Below are 10966 nucleotides of genomic sequence, written 5' to 3' on the forward strand. Positions count from 1 at the left end.
GATATGGAGGTGATTATATTAAAGTCATGCTAGTTGAGTAGTTGTGAATTTAAAGAATACTTGTGTTAAAGTTTGTGATTCCCGTAGCATGCACGTATGGTGAACCGTTATGTGATGAAGTCGGAGCATGATTTATTTATTGATTGTCTTCCTTATGAGTGGCGGTCGGGGACGAGCGATGGTCTTTTCCTACCAATCTATCCCCCCAGGAGCATGCGCGTAATACATTGCTTTGATAACTTCTAGATTTTTGCAATAAGTATATGAGTTCTTTATGACTAATGTTGAGTCCATGGATTATACGCACTCTCACCCTTCCACCCTTGTGTCGGTGTACTAGAGTAGGGGTACCCTTGTACCCCGAACTTGTGCACGGGCAGTCGCAGCGTCCCGCGGCAAGGCCTGCCAGTTCGCCGCCAAGATTCCTTGTGGTCCCTCTGAAGACCATTCAAGAACAAAGTACTCAAGACAAGACCCCGGCAAGAGGAGCTTGCCGGGAAAAAGGCAAGACCCCGGCAAGAGGAGCTTGCCGGGAAGGCCATCAGAAGCGTCCCAAGACCCCGGCAAGAGGCGCTTGCCGGGAAGGCCGTCCGAGGCATTCCAAGGAACTTGCCGCGGCGCGCTACGCGCCCCGACCAGGCCCGGTGAGCAACAAGCTCCCGGAAGCGACAAGTCGACGGCCGCGGCAAGGCGCTTGCCGCGGCAAGCCCCCACTCCACGCCAGCGCTCCAGCACATCCACCCACATGTCGCTCCGGGGCCCCTCCCGAGCACACGTGGCAGGAGGCTGTGCAGCTAGGGGTGTGCGGTGGCATGCAGGCGCTGACAAGACAACCATCGTGGCAAGATGGTGGCGTCCCTAGCGGTCCCTTTCGGTGCTGTCTAGGCGACACAGATGGGCATTTAATGCCCTTGTCCCCTGCCGTCAGGGTTAGGTATGACAACACTGTAGCAGCTAGCTGTGCCTACTACAGCACCTAGCTGTGCCTACCCACGGCACCCTTTCCATTTTTGCCCTTGGCCCCCGTTGCTCTATGTCGGTAACCCCTTGAGTATAAAAGGAGGCCCGTGTGCAACGTAGAGGGGGTCGGCCACCTCGAGAGCTCTCGCGAGGTTCAGCAATTCCACACACCCACGCTCGCTCCGGAGCTAGAAATCAATACCAATCCACAAAGCAGGAGTAGGGTTTTACGCATCCTTGCGGCCCGAACCTGGGTAAATCGCTCGCGTGCTTCACCTCGATTTACCCCTCGCACGACCAACCGCCCGCTTGCTTCGCCTCGATCTGCTCTTCGCGCAACCTCCGCCCCCCGCCGAACCAAAAGGGACCCGGTTCGCCGGTCCCATAGGTGCCCGTGGATCAGAACCCCGGCATCTCTGGCGCGCCAGGTAGGGGGCGTCGAAGTTGTGTGAATCAGATCCGGCGTTCTTGCGGGCTAGATCTTCATCTTCTTCATCGATCTTCACCATCTTCATCAACATGCCGCCGAAGAAGAAAGTTTCGGAGGCAGCTGCTCCGTCCGCGCCGAGCCACCCACCGCCGGAGCAAACGGACGATGGGGCAGGCGCCGGCGGAAGGGCACGCATCGACGAGGGAACTCTTGGTGCTGCCAGGTCCCAGGGCAAGGCTGCGCTGCCCATCGGCGGCGTGGCCGGCTCCCACAACGACCGGGCGCACTCCAAGACCTCGGCGTCCGTGCATGCACCGCGCCCATCTCAGGAGGCGTGGGACCGGCAGCGTCATGGTACTCACGGTACCATGCGCTCGCTGGATCAAGATCGAGCTGGTGGATCCCGGAGCGCCCAGGACCACCATGCGCGTCAACAAGCCGGCGCGAGCGAGACACGGTCGCCTGGACGGGATACTGCTCCTTCTAACGTGGTTAGGAGTCCGAGCGTATCCCGTTCCTCGCACCGTTCGCTACCGCCGCCCGCCACCGCAGCGGAAGCTCTAGCACGAGCTCAGCTGCTCCTAGACTACCCTCCAGCGGCGGACAAGATCGACGACTGGAGGGCCACTATCCAGAGTCTCATCGGCTTCGCCAACGGCGACACTCCTCGGCAGCCGAGCACGTTGCAGCCACAGCGAGTCGGCCAGGCGCAAGCCGGTGGAGACAAGACTGGTGGGGGTGCAACTACTGTGCACTCCCCACCCGAAGGCCAAGATCGCCGACCCGCCGGATCCGCCACGACAGCGACTCCACCGCGTCGTCGGATCCGCGAGCTCGTCGCGACCAACGACAAGTTCTTCAAGAACGGCAGCGGGAAGACGCTCGTACACGCATCGAGCGCCGGAGAGAAGCGCGACGTCAGTCAGACCAGCGCGCTGGGCCCTCTGTCGACATGCATGCACCAGGGGAACCAGGCGACCTGCCGTACCCGGTAGGTTGCCCTGCGTTCACTCGTGAGCTGCGGCAAGTCCAGTGGCCCAGTACGAAGAACTTCAAGCCCGACGTACCAGAGAAGTACGACGGCAAGTTGCATCCGTCGGAGTTCCTCAGCATCTACACCATCGCGGTGCAGGCTGCTGGTGGGCGAGACGACAAGGTCCTTGCCAACTACTTCCCGCTGGTACTCAAGCCCAACGTCAGGTCCTGGCTCATGCACTTGCCGGACAACTCCATATCCTCTTGGGCTGAGCTGTGCCATCAGTTTGTTGGCGCCTTCACAGGCGGCCACAAACCTCATGGCCAAGAGAGCGATCTTCATCTGCTCGTCCAGAAGGAAGGAGAGCCCCTGCGCCAGTACATCCAGAGGTTCAGCCGTGTACACCACAACATCCCAAATATCCACCCCGCCGCGGTAATCAGCGCGTTCCATCAGAACGTGCGTAACCGCAGGATGCGGGAGGAGCTGGCGATGTGCAAGATTCGGGACGTCAGCGAGCTTTATGCCCTGGCCGACAGATGTGCACGCGCTGAGGAGGGGAGAAAATTCCCCGGAGAAAGCACTGGAGCAGGAGGATCTGACAGTGAGGATGCCGCCCCGGCAAAGAGAAGCCGGCGGCGCAACAACAGGAAGAAGCAGAATAACGAGGTGCTGGTCATTGAGCAGTCCGGCAATGAAGGTGACGCCACAAAGGCTACAGTTGGTAGCTCCGGCAAGGATGTTGCCGCGTGCACCAACTGTCAGGCCGTGGCGGTCGCCGACAAGCGGGACGGCTCCGGCAAGAGATACTGTAAGATTCATCGCACCAAGGGCCATGACCTCCAGAACTGCAAGAAGGTCGAGCAGCTCGTCCAGCAACAGAGGGCTGAGTACGAACGGCGCGACAAAGAGAGAGCCCAAGGGGGTGCCGAGAAACCTGGCCAGAAGCGCACCGGCCAGGAAGGACGTCGTGGCAAGGCCAAGCAGCGGCAAGGAGACAGACCTCCCCGCGGTCGCGACAACGACGACGACGACGGCGAGGATGAAGACATGGATGACGTTGAGACCAGTGAGCAGGAGTTTCAGAAAGCCACAGAGGTCTTGTGCGTTGACGGGGGTGCTTCCCTGCATACCTCGCACCGCCAACTCAAACAGTGGGTGCGGGAAGTCAATGCAGCGGAGCCACCCATCGAATCGCGCAAGCTTCTGAAGTGGTCCAGCACGCCTATCATCCTTGACATTGAGGACCACCCTGATCGCACAACCGCGGTCGGGTGTCTGTCGATGTTGGTTTCACCAACCATCCGCAACCTCAAGGTCACCAAGATGCTAGTCGACGGCGGGGCCGGCTTAAACCTGATCTCCTCCGCTGTGCTCCGAAAACTCCAGATCCCTGACGGCGAGCTCGAAGAGACCGGCACATTCCAAGGAATCAACCTGGGAAGGAGCAAGCCGAAGGGGAAGGTCACGCTGCCGGTAACATTCGGCAGCGAGTTAAACTTTAGGACTGAGAGGGTCACGTTCGACGTTGCCGATATCCCGTTGCCTTACAATGGGATACTTGGCCGTCCAGCGCTCGCCAAGTTCATGGCGGCCTCTCACTACGCGTATAACGTGCTGAAGATGCCAGGCCCGATAAGCGTCATTTCTGTCCCTGGCGACAAGAAGGACGCTCTTATCTGTGCCGACAAGATCTACCGGGAAGCAGCAGCCACGGCAGACCGCGATCCACTTGCCGCTGAAGCTCCCGGGACCAAGAAGACCAAGTCCGGCAAGAGTTCTGGTGCCTACTCCGGCGCGCGCACCTCTTCGGAGTGCTGCGCTGCCGTCAAGGGCGCGCCATCGAGCTCCACCGGCAAGAAGACCAAGTCCGGCAAGAGTTCTAGTGCCTACTCCGGCGCGCGCACCTCTTCGGAGTGCTGCGCTGCCGTCGAGGACGCGCCATCGAGCTCCACCGGCAAGAAGACCAAGTCTGGCAGGGACTCTGGTGCCCACTCCGGCAAGCGCACCTCTTCGGAGTGCTACGCCGCCGTCGAGGACGCACCATCGAGCTCCACCGGCAAGAAGACCGAGTCCGGCAAAAGCTCTGGTGCCCACTCCGACAAGCGCGCCTCTTCGAAGTGCTGCGCTGCCGTCGAGGACGCACCATCGAGCTCCGCCGGCGAACACAAGAAGACGATGGCGGCTCCGCCAGAGACGAAGAAGGTGTCCGCCAAGGAGGATGGCGCTGGTGGTACCTTCACCATCAGTGCCACGCTTGACCCTAAATAGGAAAGCGCGCTCGTTGCTTTCCTGCGGGTGAACGTCGATGTGTTTGCATGGCAACCGTCTGACATCCCCGGTGTTCCCAGGAAAGTGATTGAGCACCACCTTGCCGTCTGTCCTCATGCGCGGCCCGTCAAGCAGAAAGTCCGGAAGCAGGCGGTGGAGCGCCAAGAATTCATTGCGGAGGAAATCAAGAAACTGGAAGCAGCAGGCCTCGTCAGAGGAGTGCTCCATCCCACGTGGTTGGCCAATCCTGTAGTCGTGCGCAAGGCAAACGGGAAATGGAGGCTTTGCATCGATTTCACCGATGTTAACAAAGCTTGTCCCAAAGACCCATTTCCCTTGCCGCGCATTGACCAGATTGTTGACTCCACAGCTGGGTGTGATTTGCTTTCATTTCTTGATGCATACTCCGGGTATCATCAGATCTTCATGGCAGAGGAGGATGAAGAGAAAACCGCATTTATTACTCCATGTGGCACGTACTGCTTTGTACGAATGCCTTTCGGATTAAAAAATGCCGGTTCAACATTTGCAAGAGTAGTCCATATTGCTCTCGAGCCACAAATACACAGAAATGTGGAAGCCTACATGGATGATATAGTGGTCAAGAGCAAGGATAGAGCAACCTTGATCCAAGACTTGGACGAGACTTTTGCAAATCTGCGCAAGATCAGCCTCAAGCTCAACCCAGAGAAGTGCGTGTTCGGGGTTCCCTCCGGCAAGCTTCTCGGGTTCTTCGTGTCTCAGCGGGGAATTGAAGCCAACCCCGACAAGATCAGGGCCGTTGAGCAGATTGAAGCCCCGAAGCGCGTCAAAGATGTTCAGAAACTTGCCGGTTGCGTGGCTGCTCTCAGCAGGTTTATCTCTCGGTCTGCTGAGCGCGCCCTGCCATTTTTCAAACTATTGAAAAAGGTAGGTCCAATGAAATGGACTCCGGACGCGGAGGCTGCGCTGCAAGACCTGAAGAGATACCTGTCCTCCCCTCCAATACTTGTCGCGCCTAAGCCACAAGAGAAGTTGCTGCTGTACATAGTGGCAACCAATCAAGTGGTTAGTGCTGCGTTAGTGGCAGAGAGGGAGGCGGATGATGAGCCAGCAACCGCAGCAAGCGCATCCAGCGACAAGCAGGGGGCTTCCCCGACAAGCTCTGGTCCCGACAAAGATGAACCCGCGCTGATACACGAGGAGATACGGAAGAAAACGGTTCAGCGCCCAGTTTACTTTGTCAGTTCCCTCTTGCAGGGGGCTAGGTCAAGGTACTCTGGTGTGCAGAAACTGCTTTTCGCCTTCTCATGGCCTCGAGAAAGCTGCGCCATTACTTCCAAGCACATGAGATCACAGTGGTCACTCGCTTTCCGCTGAAGAGGATACTGCAGAATCCTGAAGCGACAGGCAGGATTGTTGAGTGGGCACTGGAGCTGTCAAGCTTTGGTCTCAAGTTTGAAAGCACTTCAACTATCTAGAGCAGAGCATTAGCAGAATTCATAGCGGAATGGACGCCAACTCCGGACGAATAAACCCCGGAGACGAGCATCCCCGACAAAGAAGCGAGCAAAGAGTGGCTGATGTACTTTGATGGTGCTTTCTCGCTGCAAGGCGCCGGCGCCGGTGTGCTGCTTATCGCGCCCACCGGAGAGCACCTCAAGTACATAGTCCAGATGCACTTTCCCAAGGAGCAAGCAACAAACAATACTGCAGAGTATGAGGGATTGCTTGCCGGTCTCAGGATCGCGGCGGACCTTGGGATTAAGAAGCTCATTGTCAGGGGTGACTCACAGCTTGTCGTCCGCCAAGTAAACAAGAATTATCAGAGCCCGTTGATGGAAGCTTACGTCGACGAAGTGAGAAAGCTAGAAGAGCGCTTTGACGGCCTGCAAATGGAGCACGTTCCGAGAACTCAGAACGCCATTGCTGATGGCCTGTCAAAGTGTGCCGCACTTAAGTTACCTGTGGAACCAGGAACCTTTGTGCTCAAGCTGACTCAACCGTCCGTAACACCATCAACTGGACAAAGCAAGAAGAGGAAGTTGATTCCTGGTGGCTACCTGCCGGCAGAGCTTCCCGAAGCCGCCGCCAAGAAGGTCCCCAAGATCAACACCGAAGGCGCTGGTGAGGCAGATGCTCCGGCAAGCCCTAGGGTTTGTTCTGTTGAAGCTGAAGCTCCCGGAAAGCTTGTCGCGGGATATCACGCTCCGGCAGAGACACAGCTTCTCGCCGTCGAAGCAGATATTCCCTCAGCAACCTCCAAGATCAACGCCAAGAGCGCCGGTGAGCCAGATGCTCCGGCAAGCCCTAGGGTTTGTTCCGTTGAAGCTGAAGCTCCCGGCAAGCTTGTCGTGGAACGTCAAGCTCCGGCAGAGACACAGCTTCTCGCCGTAGAAGCGGACGTTCCCGCAGCAGCAGAGTTGCCTTTAGTCCTTGTTGTCGAGCCACAGGCTCCAACATGGGCGCAGCAGATTGTCCGTTTCCTTTAGATGGGAGAACTTCCCGAAGAGCAAGAAGAAGCCGAAAGAGTAGCCCGGCAGTCAAGTATGTACCAGTTTGTCGACAAGACGCTGTACAGAAGAAGACTCAACGGTGTGAAATTGAGGTGCATTCCCCGGGAAGACGGACAGAAGCTGTTGGCAGAGATACACGGAGGCATATGTGGTCACCACATTGGCGCAAGAGCACTCGTCGGCAAAGCATTCCGGCAAGGTTTCTTCTGGCCAACAGCCCTCCAGGATGCAACTGCACAAGTAACCAAGTGTGAAGCGTGCCAGTTCCATTCCAAGCAGATACACCAGCCAGCTCAAGCTCTCCAGACGATCCCTTTATCCTGGCCATTTTCGGTCTGGGGGCTCGACATCCTCGGCCCCTTCCCCCGAGCTATCGGGGGCTTTGAGTACTTGTACGTCGCAATCGACAAGTTCACAAAGTGGCCGGAGGTGGAACCAGTGAGGAAGGTGACCGCACAGTCAGCCGTCAAGTTCTTCAGGTCGATTGTTTGCCACTTCGGGATCCCTAACCGGATAATCACCGACAACGGCACACAGTTCACGAGCCGCGCCTTCATGCAATACATCCAAGATCTCGGCGCCAAAGTCTGCTTCGCCTCTGTTGCTCACCCAAGGAGCAACGGTCAAGCGGAGAGGGCAAACGCCGAGGTGCTGCGCGGGCTCAAGACCAGAACTTTCGACAGGCTGCACAAGTGTGGAAGAAACTGGATTGAGGAGCTACCGGTGGTTCTTTGGTCGATCAGAACGACGCCAAATCGAGCCACTGGACAGACACCCTTTGCTCTAGTCTATGGAGCAGAGGCAGTTACCCCCACGGAACTCGTATACGGGTCACCTCGAGTGCTCGCTTATGATGAGCTTGAGCAAGAGCGGCTGCGGCAAGAGGACGCGCTGCTCCTTGAGGAAGATCGTCTCCAGGCTGCTGTGCGAGCTGCTCGCTACCAGCAAGCTCTGCGCCGCTACCACAGCCGCAGAGTCAATGCCAGGAGTCTCGAGGAAGGCGACCTTGTTCTTCGGCGCGCTCAGTCCGCCAAGAATTCCAACAAGTTGACGCCGAAGTGGGAAGGCCCTTACCGGGTGAGACGAGTCACCAGGCCTGGCGCTGTCCGCCTGGAGATCGAAGACGGTGTTCCAGTGAGCAACTCCGGGAACATCGAGCATCTTCGCAAGTTTTACCTGTAAGGCGCGGTTGTCGGACCCCGTCCGGCAACCACCTCTCTGTACAAGTCTTGCCGCTGCTGCATGTAATCCTTTGTACAGAGCCAGGCGCAGACCCTGGCGCAGGAACAGATATCCTCACGGAACTCGTATACGGGTCACCTCGAGTGCTCGCTCATGATGAGTTTGAGCAAGAGCGGTTGCGGCAAGATGACGCGCTGCTCCTCGAGGAAGATCGTCTTCAGGCCGCTGTGCGAGCCGTCGCTCCCAGCCCGTGCCAGAAGCTTCGAGGAAGGCGACCTTGTTCTTCGGCGCGTTCAGTCGGCCAAGATCCAAACAAGTCAACGCCGAAGTGGGAAGGCCCTTACCGGGTGAAACGAGTCACCAGGCCTGGCGCTGTCCGCCTGGAGACCGAAGATGGCACGCCAGTGAGCAACTCCTAGGACATCGAGCCTCTTCGCAAGTTTCGTTCGTAAGGCGCGGTTGTCGGACCCCGTCCGGCAACCACCTCTCTGTGCGAGTCTTGCCGCTGTTGCATGTAAACCTCTGTACAGAGCCAGGCGCAGACCCTGGCACCAGAAAATGAAGCGCTGCATACCCCGGGGGCTATAGCATGCATGCTAGATTGAGTCTGAGTCTCGTCCTTGGTTAGGGTCGATAGTCCCTAACAGCGGCTAACCCCTAGCTTAGAGGTCGAGAGTCCGTCCCTTTGCTTTTCCTTCGTTCGCAGGGCTCGCACGTCCTGGCCAGGCCACCTGGAGACGAAAAGGAGAAGAAGGGCGCGCCGGCACCTGGGCCCCGGCAAGAACGCCGGGGGCTGCGAATGCCAAGATGTCACCCCCGGCAAGCCAGAGTTGCCGGGGGCTGCGATATCAGATAAGTTTTCATCCCTCTTCATGCATCCTCTTATGGACTGGGGAATGCGAAACCCCGTTTCTTCCCGGAAACTGCCGTGCTCCCCCAACTCTAGGCCCTGGAGCGCGTTCCCGGGGCCAAGTTTGGTCGTAGTCGCGGCAGCAGAAGGGATGAAACGAGGAGGCCGCGCCCACCTCTTTCCCACCTCCGTCAAAGGCGTGAGAAAGGTCGAGCGGCGTGGGAAGGCGGCGGGGCTTGTTGTCGGGGAATGGAATGCCTGTCCGAGAGATACCAAGGATTTGCTCCTTGGCGTGGGTTCGACCCGCGAGGCAAATAACCCGGCAAACATCCCCTTTTCATCAAAAAACATCCCATACAGGTACAGTCCATAGAGGATGAAAAACATGAAAGAGAGGATTACAAGATACAGCTAAAGGCCCGAAGGCTTACAATTAAAAAGATAAGGTGCCCGTAATCCTTTTCCTGTCCCTCTCTTCAGGAGGTAGAACAAGCAGGCGAAAAGGGGAAAGGGGCGCCAAGGCAAGCTACAGGTGCCAGAAGACACCAAGAGAACATCCGGGGGCCGGACGGTGATGGCGACGCCGGGAGAAGGGTGCGAAGGAGGGGCGGCAGGACGTCAGCACGCTGTCGAGGGCACCACGCCCTCGTACTCCGACCTGACGGCCTTGTCGCCGGCCCTCTTCCCCTTCCGCGACCTCCCTACGCCAGCCGCCCAAGGAGACGCCCCCGGGGAGTTCAAGAAGCCAGCGCCGCGGATGATAGGGTCGTCGGTGCCGCACGAGACGGCGCCCGACACCTAGTCGGAGCCGCCGTCCTGCCGCCCGCCACCCTCACCATCACTGCCGCTCTCCTCCTCGTCACTCTCGCTCGAGGAGGAGCCTTCGCTATCGGAGGAGCTGTCCACGCAGCACTTCGCCCGGGTGCCGAAGCACCCGAAGACCTTGACGGAAAGGAGATCGCCCTCCACCAGCTTAAAATGGAGGGTGAGTCCCCCCGTCAAGCTGTGGATGCGGGCGAACGTCTTCCACCCTCGATCGAGATACATCACACCAGGGGTTGGGAACGCCACGCGGACTCGCGTGGCGCTGATCCCACAGCCCCTCATGTGTAATCTCAGAGTCTCGGGCGGGTCCGACTCCATCGCGCCCGCGAACGGAGCCGGAAGCCGGAGGCGACGACGAGGCGCCCGGCGCAGCTTGACGAAGAACTCGCAAGGGTTGTCCCCTATATGGACCGCCGCGGGGGAAGGAGCCGCCGGCGGGGGCGAAGCTGGCGCGTCGCCCCGTCCGCCTCTTCCCCGAGCGCCTCGACCTCGTCCTCGACCTCGTCCACGACCTCGCCCCCTCCCTCTCCCCCTTACGGTTGGCTCTGCCACCACGAGCGAGGAAAAGGGGAGGGTGCGCTGTCTGGCGGTGACCCTCGCCGCCACCGATGAAGGCCCATGATTCCCTTTCTCCATGGCGAATGAGAGAAAGGGGAGCAGAAGCTGAAGAAAGGAGGAGACGGGAGAGTGCAGGCTTCGGTGCTCCCTTCCCGCTCCTTATAAAGGAGCGAAGTGGGAGCCCAGCCGCCCCGCTCAGCGAATCAAGGCACAGGAAGAGCAGGGAGGCGGGCCGACCCGTCCCCTCTGCTCGCAATGGCCCAGGTTCCCGCTCCTGCCGTCCGCGATCCCAAATGCATGGGAGCCGCATGGCGGAGATGCAGAACTGAGGCGACGGATGGGGCGGCCTCACCCTACCCCGTGATCTCGGGGAGTGGGCGCTTCAGAAATCGCGCACCGGCCCCGTCCAGTAAATGCGC

The sequence above is a fragment of the Triticum urartu genome, chromosome 3A, assembly GCF_056163025.1.
Source record: "Triticum urartu cultivar PI428250 chromosome 3A, HENAU_Tu73, whole genome shotgun sequence".
Classification (NCBI taxonomy): Eukaryota; Viridiplantae; Streptophyta; class Magnoliopsida; order Poales; family Poaceae; genus Triticum; species Triticum urartu.